Consider the following 14,549-nt stretch of genomic DNA (forward strand, 5'->3'; position numbering starts at 1 on the left):
AATAATGAAAGGCCTTTTTTTTCTCTTACCGAATAGTGTGTGTTGATAGATGAGGCAGAGGCAGAATGGGGACACTCTGCTTAAAGTGATGGCTGATGGAACAGGCAGGCACAGCTGTGTGATCAACGTTGCCTGCTGTCGTGCCCACATGAGCATGCGAAGCGCAGAGGCACAACACCTTTCGCTTTAACACACCTGCAGTCAGCCACAGCCCAACTCCTCACCTTTAGGCAGATGGGAAAACATGTTTCAGACTCAGACAAAGAATGCAGAAATGAGAGATGTAGAAGTCTGCTAAATTTAATAAGACATGCTCATGTGACTAGCAGGGATGTAGAAATGTTATTATAGAGCTCGTTGGATTCCACCATAATTAGGTAACTTAGATTTATATGGATTTCCAAGAAGAGGCATGCAGCCATATACAGAAAAACAGATTCACACTAATGCTCTGTAGTTCTAAAATGGATGGATGGATGGATGGATGGATACAGATCTAGAATGTTACACAGACAGACAGACAGACAGACAGACAGACAGACAGACAGACAGACAGACAGACAGACAGACAGACAGACAGACAGACAGACAGACAGACAGACAGACAGACAGACAGACAGACAGACAGACAGACAGATAGATAGATAGATAGATAGATAGATAGATAGATAGATAGATAGATAGATAGATAGATAGATAGATAGATAGATAGATAGATAGATAGATAGATAGATAGATAGATAGATAGATAGATAGATAGTGTCAGACAAAAAGTTAGAAAAAACAAGTTCTAAAAGAAAAAGTTAGAACATCATACATTCAGCTAGAACGACAGACAGACAGTTAGAACGTTAGAGAAAATGACAGACAGACAGATATCACCCATACAGGCATTCATTCATGACTGCTATGGGTGGCAGACAGTAACCCAGCTTTATGTGAGTGGGATGGTGATGAATATTGGGAGAAAGCACTCCACTTTTATTGCAGTGTTTGTTAGCGCTCTCTGTCGTGCTGTAATTTGCCTACAAACAGCCTGATTATCTGAGGCTACTTTGAGAGGAGATCAGACATTGGAGTCTCATTATAGAGTGACGTCAGTGGAAACGCCTCAGTTCCTCAGACACAGATACCCATAGGACGACAGCTTTCAGAAACAGGGGACGAACTCTTCTTGATAGTTTATTCTATTTTTATTTTCTTTATTTATTTTTGAACGGCCTTTGCTCTAGTAGTCATTTCTTCCAGAGCAAATGGAAAGCAAGTTCCTTCGTACCACAAATGTAATAATATCACTAATAAAAACAGCTGAGATTAGAAATAAATGGCAGTAACATTTTAGTTTGTCACATTATGATTGCACTGTAAATCAGACAGAAATCTTCAGCTACCAGCAGCGATTTCAACTTGGTTCGTCTTAGATATAAAACTTACATTTTGAAATGCAGAGCTCTGAAAAAACAACAGGAATTACAAATCTTAAATTAAAAAAGACCTTTCTCCCCTTTTTTGTCTCTCGGTTCTGCATACTAATGCCAATCACTCTGTATCAGCAGTTTTCCATTACTGCTGCTCAAGATCTACATGATTGTGACAGAAATCATAATCATGAGTTATACTTGCCCCTGATATTGTGATTAATTATTTCCATCAATTGAATTTATATTACCAATGGACTAGCCATGGCTCAAGCATTCTCATGACCCTACATTGGATATTTGAGATTTGGAAAATGAATGGATGAATTTAGATGAATATATTTACTTAAAATACTTTTTTTTTTTTTTTGCGGTCTACTTAGTCTGTTAATCAATTACTTACCTTGAAAGTGTAATTATTGAGTTAACTGAATTTAGTTTAAAAATGGATCACGTGTTTAAAATACTTTAGCAAAAAGCTAACGACCAAACCATAGTATTCTTTAAACTTTGTAAATACCAGATGCACTATTTTATTGATCTTATTGCATGGTCTGAAGCGCATGGCACACTTGGGGTGTGTCTAATTTCACTTTTGCTCGTTTAACGTCAGAAAAAAATGGCTGTTGGTCCAAAATGGTTCAGAGTATCCTCTCTCATTCCCTTTAAAAGCCAACTGCGCTTGAACCATGGTGGATTCACTATTTGCATGGCGCAATTTGTTAGCGGAAAGAATGAACGCTTCTCCAGAGAATCCTTTTATTTTAAATTAAAAAAAGTTTGTGTACCGCTCCACGTTTGTGTGTGTAAATTGCACAGTGTATGCACGTATAGGTGCATATTACTAACACGCCCTTTAATGACGCCAAGTTTGAGCTCAGAATCTTGGGACATGTTAGCCTAGAAATCTAGACGCACCCTAGCGGCACCATATCTAATCTGCCTCGAGTGTCGTCTAGCAACTCTCAATACACGTCTGAGCTGTAAAAGCCAAACCCTGGTCGGGCCAATCACATCGAGTATAGAGTCGGTGGGCGGGGCTTAACATAATGACGGCAGAGTTGCGCTTGCGTGCTTCTAGTAAACACAGAAGCTGGCGAAAGGCTGTCTTTCGAATCGGCTTTGACCGTGACTCTGGAATACTTGGAGTTGAGCTTTTCTCTGAGAAAAGAACAAAGAACAGCACTGAAGTCATTCTTAAGAAGGGAAGATGTGTTCGGAGTTTTACCGACCGGATAGGGCGAAAGTTTAATCATGTTCATGGATGCGGTTATTTACGTTACTGCAGTATGAAGCGGAGCAGGACAGAGTGTTGTGGGGGCTGAGCAAGGCCAATGGAGTGATTGTTAAGCAACACACGGCTCACGAGCAAAGGGGCTTTTATTATGATGGGACATTAATAATATTATGTCGCGGATGCCAGTTTTTGGTTATCACTTTTCTGGTCATGAGTATGAGGTAACGCATGCTCTGTTTATCATATTAGATATATTTAAGTGTGTTTAAATGATGTTGTGACGTTACTCTGTGCGTTCGCTCCGCGGCTGCTCTGACACTTATTCACACTGCTAAGAGTAAATCGTTTCTGCAGAAATAAACTGGAAACCGGGGGTAACTCAGATATGACGCAAGGTTTTTGATGATCAATGGTGCAGTAATTTTCAGTTGCCTCAAAATAGCAACGTGCCAACAATGCACCTGAACACACCTCGTGTTCAGACCAGCACGCTCATGGGTGCATTTGCTATTTAAACAACGTGGTGCTGTAACAAGGCCACAAATGTAAGAATACAAACATTCAGTGCCAATGTATTTGGTACTCAGAAATTGCTAATAAATATCAATTCATTACAAAGAAACGGCAAATTAAACTTGAATGAAACATGACATTTTGAAGTAGAAAGACTGAAGAAAAGATCATCAAGAACCAGTAGAATTTTCTGTTAAAACTTCAAAAAATACTTTTTTTACAGTATTATTGGCAACCAATATCACCATAGTACTTTGATACCAGGAAAATGGAGTTCTTATCTGAAATACTATTGTGTCTATGAGTCTAAAGTGGTTTGGCAAGACTATAAAGTGATAACATTCCACCACAAACTGGAAATTCACTCCTGCAGACTCCCTACCCCAGATCTCTAAAAGCAAGCTCGGGAGAATAAAGGATCGATTTTAATTGCTTGTTTGAGGGGCTGTGCGGGACAGAGGGAGACAGATAGTAATAGGGCGAGATGACAAAAGACTAGGTCTGCAATCATTCCTGAATAAAAGAGGCCTCAGACCTTGGCCAACATAACATCATACTTGACACGGGGCATGACTGCAAACATGGCTAGTCAGAAATGGACAAAGGGATACGAGGGCCACCTGCTGCTCACTCCATCTTTACCACTGCAAGCACATTCTGTTCTTATTTATCCCTTCGGTTTCTTTCTTTAATCTGTCAGTGTTGTTTCAGTCTCTGTTTTCCATTTGTTAATGTATGTCTCTCTGTTCTCGTTCTGTAACCTTTGTCCTAATGCCCTTTTCCCTTTCATCTATGAGAGCTGATGCATCTTCACCTCTGACCCCTGGATCTATTCACATATTCTGTCTCTCTAATTGACTCATTCATCCTCACCATTTAATATAACAAAAAATGCGCTATAAGTACAAATGCAATATACATGATGATTATATTTCTATAATATAACTGACGGTTCCATACAGTATGTGAGTCAGAAATGTATAGAGAAACAATGAGATTTTGACTTGTCAATTTTATCAGAAAATTTACATTTTTAAAATAAACGTACCCCTTCTCCCACACCCCACATTTTGGCAAGTGGGACATAAATAACATACCCAAAAATGAAAAGGTTGCTGCTGCTCTTTAAAAACCCACTACTCTATTGTCTATGTCTGGTGTGGCTAACTGCCCCATTCACGTTTCTATTGTTCTCATTGACAAACCTTTCATCCCTCTGCTGGGTATGAGACCTAATCTTTATTATTTCTTTTTTATCATCATTCTTTTGTTTTTATTAAGCCATTATTAGCCTTTATTCTGGCAATACATGGCTTGGCCATCTACACCACTTTGATCCCACTATAAATGAATCCACCTAATATCTGAAGAAAAGCATATTCTTGAGACCTTGTGAATGTAAATTATATAACCAAATTAGATGAAATAGAATATCTCCTGGCTAAACAGGTGCATTAGAGCTACAATTAGTATCAAGCTACATAACTTTTAAGAGAAATATTAATATTATGCTTTTACTCAAAATTCACTTTAAACCACCAATGAGTGTTTGTATTAACTTCCGATTTAAATTTAATGTAATTAAATTATGTAAATTGAATGTAATTAATTAAATATATAATGTGGATTAGCTCATATAATGTTGTTAAAACGTGTTATTACCTTTTCAAAGCAGCTAATCGCTACACCTGCTAAGCATTTATAATGTAAAAATCCTTTATAATATGAAAATACCCCAAATCGTATAAAACAAACCCACACACAAATCATATACTATCGTAATCGCGTGTTTATTAGCTTCTAGTTTCACATGTAGAGATGCTTCTTTGGGTTTGTTTTTCATGGAGCTTAGAACGAGGAAGTGTACAGGACATCGTCATCCAGAAGGGCAAGAATTATGGGCAGGTAATATGATTGACAGATCTAGACCGGCGAAACGCTTGCTGAGTTTAAAACTCATGCAAACCAGGACAGGATAGACAGACAGCGATCTGTAAGCTCTCTCCGTTCTTCAGATTGCATAATTCAGTGAGAAATGAATAGAAATTATATTTTATATGACAAAATATTATGCATACATGACAATAAACCAATATTTTTCGAAATATGCACACTTTTGGACTAAACTGGCGCTGTTATAGAGCAAACAAGCCAGATTTTATCTAAAAGGCAGGACTTCCATTCCTAATACTTAAATCTTCCTAAATCTACCTAAATCTTCTCCTGTGCATAGGCCCTGTTTACACCTGGTATTGAGATGTTTTGCTTCAGATCACAAGCGGACAATGCAAAATGCAGGTGTAAAGAGGGTTTAAATGTTTTGAGCTTGCCCACATTCTACCACTTCCAAAGTCGAAAACGGATTCAACAGCATTGCTTTTTGTAGTGAAGACACTCATGTGGTTGAGCTAGCCAGACAGGATTTAAACTTGTTGGCTGGAGACCCAAGATTGGTTTGAAGATGAAAAACATACCAAGCACAATGTCCTCTAAGCATTCCTGATTTCCAACATGCACTCACCGTGTTCGGCATGGTCTTGTGGCTATCTGAGGAGAAATGAAAGAAGATGGTCTCATGTGTTTTTCCATTGTCTCTGCTCTGGTCACGTTCATATGTAAACTGCGCAAGCTTCTATTGTCCATTAGATCAAAACATCTAAAAAATCCCATACATTTACCCACCCATAGACGTTTTCCTCAAAAGAAATCAGAACAGAAGTGTTTGAAACTAATTAAAATACTGGTGTAAACGGGTATGTATCTCCCTCATCTACTTATGATCTGATTGGGCTATACTCTTTGTGGTATTGTTTGGCTCAGTTGTCTGCAGAGTAAAAAGACAGAGCAATTCACTGCCAGCTGATGTAATGAACAGCGACACTTTCTAATGTCAATCTCATTACCAGAATTTTTAGATTTAGGCGTCACGGGTGAAGAGCACAGAGCTTGATCTTGACAGTTTAAGTGAGTGAAGCTATAGGACTAGCATGCACCTGAGAGCAGACACAAATAGCAGCACAAAGATCCAGAGACAAAGAGCTCCATATTATGATTGAGAGCACAGTTCCTGCCCTATGTGTGCAGCAAGTAGATCTTCATTCCAGCACTTTTTTGACAGCTCATTCCTAAGGACAGGCTGAATCGGTAAAGACAGTCACAGCATTGGCCCCATTAATGGCCAGATCCCTGTGGTTCTCTCTTTTCCACAGGTTTGGTTCATTATCTTCAATCAGGGTGGTCAACAGCATGTTCGGTCAATGCACTGCAGTTCAGAAAATAAATCTATATGGCACATAGAACTGGTAACATCACTGGTTGCCAGGCAATTTATAAAACACTTTTTTAAATGATTCCCTGCAACATCATCACTCGAGCACATGCACTTAAGCCAGAGAGACCTCGGATTTGGTTCTAAGTTCAAAATGGGCAAGCATGCGATTTGAGTGTTCAACCAGCTCTGTGCAATTACCAGCTGTGACACGTCCAAATGGCCACTCTCACATGTTTTTCTTACGCCTCTACAGGGTTTTGACAGAGAATTGCCACAAGCCTACGATAGTTGTCATCTGTGATGCATCATGCCTTGCACCTTGGTTTCTGTCAGCCCTTTGCGAGCATTGTTAAGAGTTTTTTCTGTCTCTTGCTTTCTTCTTCGGTTCTTTGAGTTCAGAGTGCTGTAGGCGAAAGCACAAAGACCATCTGCTCTCCACAGGCTGTTAAGTTTGAGCCTGTTACTGGGCCCCATTTATTTCGCTCCTTTGTAAGCGTATTACCACAGCATGCTCTTCTTCTCGGGTTTCTTCCTTCTGCCTCATTTAGTTTAGCGTGCCAGCCATGCGGATGATAAGGATGCGTTGCAGTTAACAAGGATCAGCATTTACTCTCCATCTCGTCGTATTTTACTTTAAACATCCCTTTGTGCTTTTACTTCAGTCATTTTCATTAATAGCACATTTCCCTGGCTAATGCTTTGATGGACAGCTGAGGAAAATATCTCAGGAAAATCTCTCATTTTCCACACCCTCATGTCGTTACAAACCTGTATGACTATTTCTTTTGTGCAACACAAATGCTTTTTGCCACATGATGAATGGTGACCAAGCTGTCAAGCTCAAAAAAGAAAAGAAGCTTGTGCACTGTATTACAAAGCCATCTGAAGTCATACAGTAGTTTTATGTGGGAAGCCATTAAGCCATTATTCACTGATACAAAAAAATCTAATCTCATTTGCCAATCTCTAATTCTCATTTAAGAAAAAAAATGATCTTATTGGCATTTAAGTATATTCAAACACGACTTGACGTCAGTGGTATTGGTTTCATGTCTGGTAATCAATTGAAAGAAATGTTGTGTATATTGAAAATCATTTGGATGATATTTTTGGAACTTGACCAAAAAAGCAGGGTGAAGATCCAGTTAAACATCTCCACATCCAGCTCATACCAATAATAATAGTGTTCGATTTATATAGCGCTTTTCAAGGCACTCAAAGCGCTTTACATTGAAGGGGGGAATCTCCTCAACCACCACCAATGTGCAGCATCCACCTGGATGATGCGACGGCAGCCATATTGCGCCAGAATGCTCACCACACATCAGCTGATTGGTGGAGAGGAGACTAAGTGATGAAGCCAATAAGGAGAGGGGGATGATTAGGAGGCCATGAAAGACAGAGGCCAATGGGCAAATTTGGCCAGGATGCCAGGGTTACACCCCTACTCTTTTTCCGAAGGACATCCTGGGATTTTTAACGACCACAGAGAGTCAGGACCTCGGTTTAACGTCTCATCCGAAAGACGGTGCTCTTTGACAGTATTGTGTCATAATCGCTATACTGGGGTGTTAGGACCCACACAGACCACAGGGGGAGCACCCCCTGCTGGCCTCACTAACACCTCTACCAGCAGCTACCTGGTTTTCCCAGTTGGTCCCCCATCCAGGTACTGACCAGGCTCAGCCCTGCTTAGCTTCAGCGGGAAACTAGTCTTGGGCTACAGGGTGATATGGCTGCAGCTCCACAGAAGAAAGAAAATGAGGGTGAGTATATACCAGTGCAAAAAAAAAAAAGAAAAGAAGATGGACAGCAGGTCTCCGCTTCCTTCCATTGTAAAGATAAATTAAGCTAAAATATCCCAGTAATGGCCGTTGCTGATGACGTCATTCGGAGCCTGAGTGTGTGCAGAAGTGATCCTGAGGTGGAGTCCATAGGGGTCCCACACATACTCCCGCTCCAACAGACTCAATCGACTCAAGCACAGCTGTCAATCATGGCATTACACCCCGTTTTTTTATAGCATCAAACAACCATCTAAACCATCTTACTGAGAGAACGAACATAGGTCTGTGTAATGAGAATTACCAAAAATGACTAACTTTGGAAAAAAATAATTTGAAATGTAACTGTATTGTTTTAGTTTGGCTCACATCCCATTCGATTATATGGACAGGGCGGGGTTTAAGACGCATATTGTAGCTAGACAACAGGGGAAATCGAAATGCTTTGGCTTGACTTTTCAGGATTTGTGCGGCACATTTGGTATATCCACCTTATATTTCAACGCGGAATTCTGTTGTTTTTTAGCTGCTATCCACGACTTTCCTGCAAGTCTATTGGCAACGCCATGACACTCGATACTTCCTGTAGAGGGTATCTCACTTCCGGTTTAGCACACATAACAGTTATGCTGCGTTCACACTGGACGTGAATCACGCAAATAAATCGCGGAACATTTCGAAGTTGGACGCGTGAACATTTTGAATCCATTCGCTTCATTCACATGTGACATTCACTACACAACAGACGTAAATTCGCGTCATGGAAGGGGCTTCTGCCAGGCAGTCGTCAGAAGGACTAGCCGAGTTAAGGCTGCTCTCGTCGGGGTTGAGCGCTGATCGCCTGGGTCTCACACCTCCAAAACCTGCTTGGACCTGCTTCCATAAACCATCGAACATAAACAGACCCGTTTGACATGTTACTAGCACCCTACACACTCCATTCAATGCCCAACCAGCTTCAAATAAACTTAAGAATTGTGATGTAGAAGTAATATTTGTATTTTAATAGGCTATTTGTAATTGTTGAAATGCTGTTCATGTCAGACATTGTCAGTAGACTTTTTTTTTTAATCAACATGAAAATAGATGCATGAACTTCAATGAATTTAAGTGCATTGTAATAAACATGAACATTTCATTGCTGTAAATTGAATTATTGAGTCTATACTAAGAGATGTGGACTTTGCTGGCTGGGGTGGTTATTAATTCTCTTTTGCTTTTCATTTCAACATATAACATATATTCTCAGGAGAGAGTGAAGTCATGGCTGTGTCTACCCTACTTTTCTCCCCCTCAAATGGAATAAAGCAAATTGATCCATGTGATATGGCACTCAGAAAGCCTGTGGTATTGACTGAGGTCCCGTTTATGACACTCCATCAATCCAATATGACCTATCCTATAATCCCACCCCATCTTGATATTATCTTTGCTATAGCTGTGAGGAGGCAGACATAGCGAACTATGCTGAGAATATGCGGATGTCAACCCTCTCATTCCAAACCAGAACTAAACTCATGATGTAGCAATAAATCACAGATTATTTTTATGCGACATCTCAGAAATAGAGGCCTGATCTAGAATCATCTTCTTTTATTTTATTTCATAGATCACATGCTCATGTAATGGGGAAAAATGGGCTTGGCTTACTTTCTGTAATGGAGAGCCTCAAGCATGAGCCTCAACACATGCTCAAAGCCTGCATGAAACTATATAAGATTTTTCTGTTATGTTCAAGACATTGAGATTACATGATAATGCCATTGTGCGGTAAATGTTGTCGGCAAATAATGGTTCCCTATCTGAAACAACGGGGTGTTCCCCAAGGGGGTGCTAAGAAGCCTTTAAAACCAAACTCTCTATTGGGCCACCTTTTTGTTATCTTGCGTTGCGATTGGTATCATGTGTTTATGCCCCTTACTTTCAGTTTTACTTTGCGTTTCATCTGCTTAGATGTAAATATTGAGGATGCCATCAATTTCAAACCAATTCAAGCCTGATTCAGACTTAAGAATGTTAACAAACAAGAGAATCGTCCAGAACAGCTTTGCTCTTTGTTTACATCGTAGCAACAACATAAATAATTGGAACTGTTAGAAAACAGAACTGCAAATAATAAGACATGCTTACAATATTGATCCACAAAACAACGGATTGTCTTGACAATCTCAACTCCATTTCAGGAGAAGCTTTTGTGCTTTTATACATTTCTGGAAGCTGTTCTCCATAAAATGTGCTCCACACAGATAAATGCTGAGGTTATAATGTTTAGGAACAGTGTATAAATTAAATTTTAACTACTCTAAGCATGAAGTATGTCAGCCTTAGGAAGGTCAAACAAACCCAGCAGGCAATTTTGTGTTGTTAAAAGATGCCTAATAGCTGTCCAAACACAGACGTCTGGGCTAAAAGAAGGCGAAATTTGTATTCTGTGGGAGGCTATTAGTTAAAGGGTTACTTCAGCGATTAGCATATGGCTTTGTATCAGTAGAAACCCTGGAGAATATTCAAATTATTGTGCTTTTCCCCCTCATATCTCCCTGAGACAAGAGATTTATGCATTTTATTTCTGGAAAAATTCCTCCTATGATGCAAAATGACGATTTTTGCATCATAGGAGGAATGTTTGCCCAGAGGCTAAAGACTACAGCCAGCAGAGGGAGCCATTACCGCATGTTTTGAATCTGCGCATGGGGGATGGGAAGATTACACTCAGCTGGCAGAGAGAGCTCAGCTTGCAGACAGGATCATTTAAACGGAGCTATGGTGAGCAATGTAAGTCTTTTAACTTCTCAAATGAATTTCTATGAAAGTTAAGCTTGCAAAGGCATGAACTGAAACACGTGCCAGACTGAACTCGCGTTGTGAATGTATGCCGCGAATGTAGTCGCGATTACCTCAGCTCTCATCACTCCTGCAGTTAGTGCTCAGGGCTGTGATACTCGCGCGGTGACTCACTCATTATATTGAACAGACACGTTCAGTTTTTAATTGTAGTGTCTTCTCTAACTCAGTCACAGTAATGAAGTTGGTGGTGTTGGGAATGGCCTCACAGGGCAGCGAAGCATTCTGGGAATTGTAGTCTTTCATCCCCATGGGACAAAAATACATTTTCTGTCTTTTCTCAGTCTAGAAGACACCAAATTCAAAAACAATTTCACATTTCTACTGCATTGATGACCCAGTTTAAATGTAGATTCATCTTCCCAGCGCTGAAGTACCCCTTTAAATGAGTAACATTGTGACTTTATAAAGCCCAGAAAAAAACATGTGGGAGTGGACTTGAGTTCCCTTTCAGTCGGTCACGTTCGACGTACGTCAGAACTGAACCGACGAATGGGATCTTACTTTAGAGACCAATCCTACTTCGAGCATCTAACAACGAGCCAATGAAATTTGGCATGCGATCACGCATTCCACGCTCCGCCCCGCAGCGCGGGTATAAATAGGAAGTGGAATGGTAGATCAGCGCTTTCTACTTCGGAGCCGAACAGTCTTCATTGCTGTTTCTACGAAGAGCTTTCTGACTACGAGTCGTGAATATCCTGTGAAAGAGTTTGCCAGTGCGGGTGATACGGCGCGTCAGCGAGAGACCGTCACTTCAGTGATAGAGTGTACAAAGAGCTTTGGTTCGCTGAGCGTTTCCTTACACACACACATTACAGTTGGTTCGCTGGGCGCTCACACATACATATCACTGAGAGCTCACGCAGGCTTGCACTATCGAACTGCGTGGAGCCGCGGTCATCTCCCTGAGTGCTTCAGCACTAAAAGAGCAAAACTTCCATTCACAAAAGAGCAACACGGTTTGACCCTGCGTCTTTTTCAAGATGTCATTCAAGCCGTGTGTTTCTGGGTGCGGTCGATTTCTGTCCCCGCTTGACGGACACGTTCGTTGTCTCTCGTGTCTGGGCGCACAGCACGCTGAGGCTGCGTTCGTGGATGAGACATGTTCCCATTGCGGGAATATGTCCATTGCAGTGTTGCGGTCCCGTCTCCAGTACCTCAGAAGAGGTGGAACACCATCGTCCATCCCCCGATCTAGTGGTCCTCCAGCTGCAAAGCAGAGGGCTACTACTTTGGCTGATGACCTTGGTGGGGACCTGAGGGTGTCGGTCAGGGTAAACCCGACGGGTCTCACGGCTCCTCGGGCCCCTCCCCCCTCCACTGTACCGGTGGAGCTTCCGGAAGGGCGCGCTGACCTCCCACGTGGAGCGCCAGTCGTCTCTTTTGGGGCTCCGGCGGAGGACCAGATGTCGGTTGCTGCATCGGGGGATGAGCTAATGGGTTCCGAGGATGAAGACTCGGCTGCGTTGCCCCCTTCGGGTGTGACAGCGTTGCCCGAGTCTGACCCGGAACTTACGGCTATGCTTGCCCGGGCCGCCGCAAGTGTCGGGCTTGAGTGGAACCCTCCACCACGTCCCGAACCTTCGCGGCTGGATGATTGGTTTCTCGGGACGGGTCGCGCTGGTTCTCAGCGTCCCGCCCCGGTGCCTTTCTTCCCGGAAGTGCATCAGGAGCTCACGAAGTCCTGGGTAGCGCCGTATAGCGTACGCCAGCGATCGACTGACTCCTCCATCCTCACCACTCTCGATGGTGGTGCAGCTAAGGGCTACGAGGGGATCCCTCCAGTCGAGCGGTCGGTTGCGATGCACCTGTGTCCTAAGACCGCTGCGGACTGGAGGCACGCCCCGCGTCTCCCCTCCCGGGCGTGTAAGTTCTCGTCCGGCTTGACGGGCAAGGCTTACACAGCCTGCGGAGAAGCTGCATCAGCTTTGCATGCCATGGCGCTCCTGCAGGTCCACCAGGCCAAAGCGCTCATGGAACTGCACGAGGGTGGTTCCGACCAGGCAGTTATGCAGGAACTGCGAGCCGCGACGGACCTCGCCCTCCGGGCGACGAAAGTCACGGCCCGCTCCCTGGGTCGGGCGATGTCCACCTTGGTGGTCCAGGAACGCCACCTGTGGCTGAACCTGACAGACATGCGGGACTCGGACAAGGTTCGGTTTCTAAACGCCCCTGTCTGTCAGGCCGGCCTCTTCGGCGACGCCATCGAGGACTTTGCCCAGCAGTTCTCGGTGGCCAAGAAGCAGACGGAGGCCATCAAAAACATCCTGCCCCGGCGGCCCGCTGCTGCCTCCACCCAGCCGCCCGGGGCAGCCCCCCAGTCTGCTCGTCGCCGAGGGCGTCCTCCAGCGTCCGCCTCCGCCCCTGCCAAGCCCAAGCAGCAGCCTCCACCCGCGAAGCAGGGCGCCGGACGCAAGGGGGCCGCCCAACCCGTCCAAGGGCCCGCCAAACCTGCCGGCAAGCGTAAGGGGAAGCGGCCCTGAGACGGGCAGCCCAGGGAGAAGAGGAGCTGCTCTGAGGGAGATGATGTCCGCATCCCTCCCACCCCCCCGGAGGAGGACCGGGGGGGCAACACTGGTCACAACATCTCTGCCGCTGGCTCTCCGGAGTCCAGCGGTACCCACATTTTTACCAAAAGAGCAATTTCCTCTCTCTCTGGGCCCCAAGAGGGTCAGGTTGGCAGTGTGCGACGCCCACGGGCCTTGTCACTCCTTTCCTACCCTCCCGTCGCCAGGGGGCAGCTGTGTGGGCCTCGAGGACGCCCCCGGGCCTTCTCACCCACACACTGCCTCTCTTGTGAGCACTCAGTCAACACTCCGGGCCGCCCACGGGCCTTCCGGGTCGGAGCTGAGTGCTTCACTTCCCTGCCTCCGGGCAGTGGACAGCAGAGTGGGCTCCGAGGACGCCCCCGGGCCTTCTCACCCACTCTCTGTCCAAACCAGGAGTGCTCAGGCAACACTACGGGCCGCCTCCGGGCCTCCCGAGTCGGGCCAGAGTACTCCGCTTCGCTGCCCCACCCCGGGCACGTCTGTGGTGCCGTTGGTCCCGCTTGTACGGTCTCTGGGGGCCTGGCTAGGTCTCCCCAGGCCGTCTCGCTGGCTCATCCGTACCATCAGACTCGGCTACGCGATTCAGTTCGCACGCCGGCCACCCAAGTACAAGGGCATCCTCTTCACCTCCGTGCGAAGCAGCGATGCTCAAGTCTTGCGGTCAGAGATCGAGGTCCTACTGGCGAAGGACGCGATCGAGCCGGTTCCTCCAGCCGATATGAAGACGGGGTTTTACAGCCCCTACTTCATTGTGCCCAAGAAAGGGGGTGGGTTACGGCCAATCCTGGACCTGCGAGTTCTGAATCGGGCCCTGCACAAGCTCCCGTTCAGGATGTTGACGCAGAAACGCATTTTCCAATGCATCCGTCCCCAGGATTGGTTTGCAGCGATCGACCTGAAGGACGCGTACTTCCATGTGTCTATTCTCCC

The 14,549-nt window shown here is 44.4% G+C and overlaps 1 protein-coding gene across 2 annotated transcripts in view; it reads right to left on the reverse strand.

The window, feature by feature from the left end:
- The window catches only part of dlgap3 (discs, large (Drosophila) homolog-associated protein 3), a 229,116-nt gene that overhangs the window by 130,917 nt on the left and 83,650 nt on the right, over positions 1 to 14,549 (reverse strand). The window contains exon 2 of one of the 2 annotated variants that reach the window (XM_067426608.1): positions 30 to 224. The exons of the other annotated variant lie outside the window; for it this stretch is intronic. The gene's annotated coding sequence lies outside the window, so the exon portion shown is untranslated. The remainder of the gene's footprint in view (positions 1 to 29; positions 225 to 14,549) is intronic. 2 annotated transcript variants of the gene reach the window in all.

The sequence above is a fragment of the Pseudorasbora parva genome, chromosome 19, assembly GCF_024679245.1.
Source record: "Pseudorasbora parva isolate DD20220531a chromosome 19, ASM2467924v1, whole genome shotgun sequence".
NCBI classification, from domain to species: Eukaryota; Metazoa; Chordata; class Actinopteri; order Cypriniformes; family Gobionidae; genus Pseudorasbora; species Pseudorasbora parva.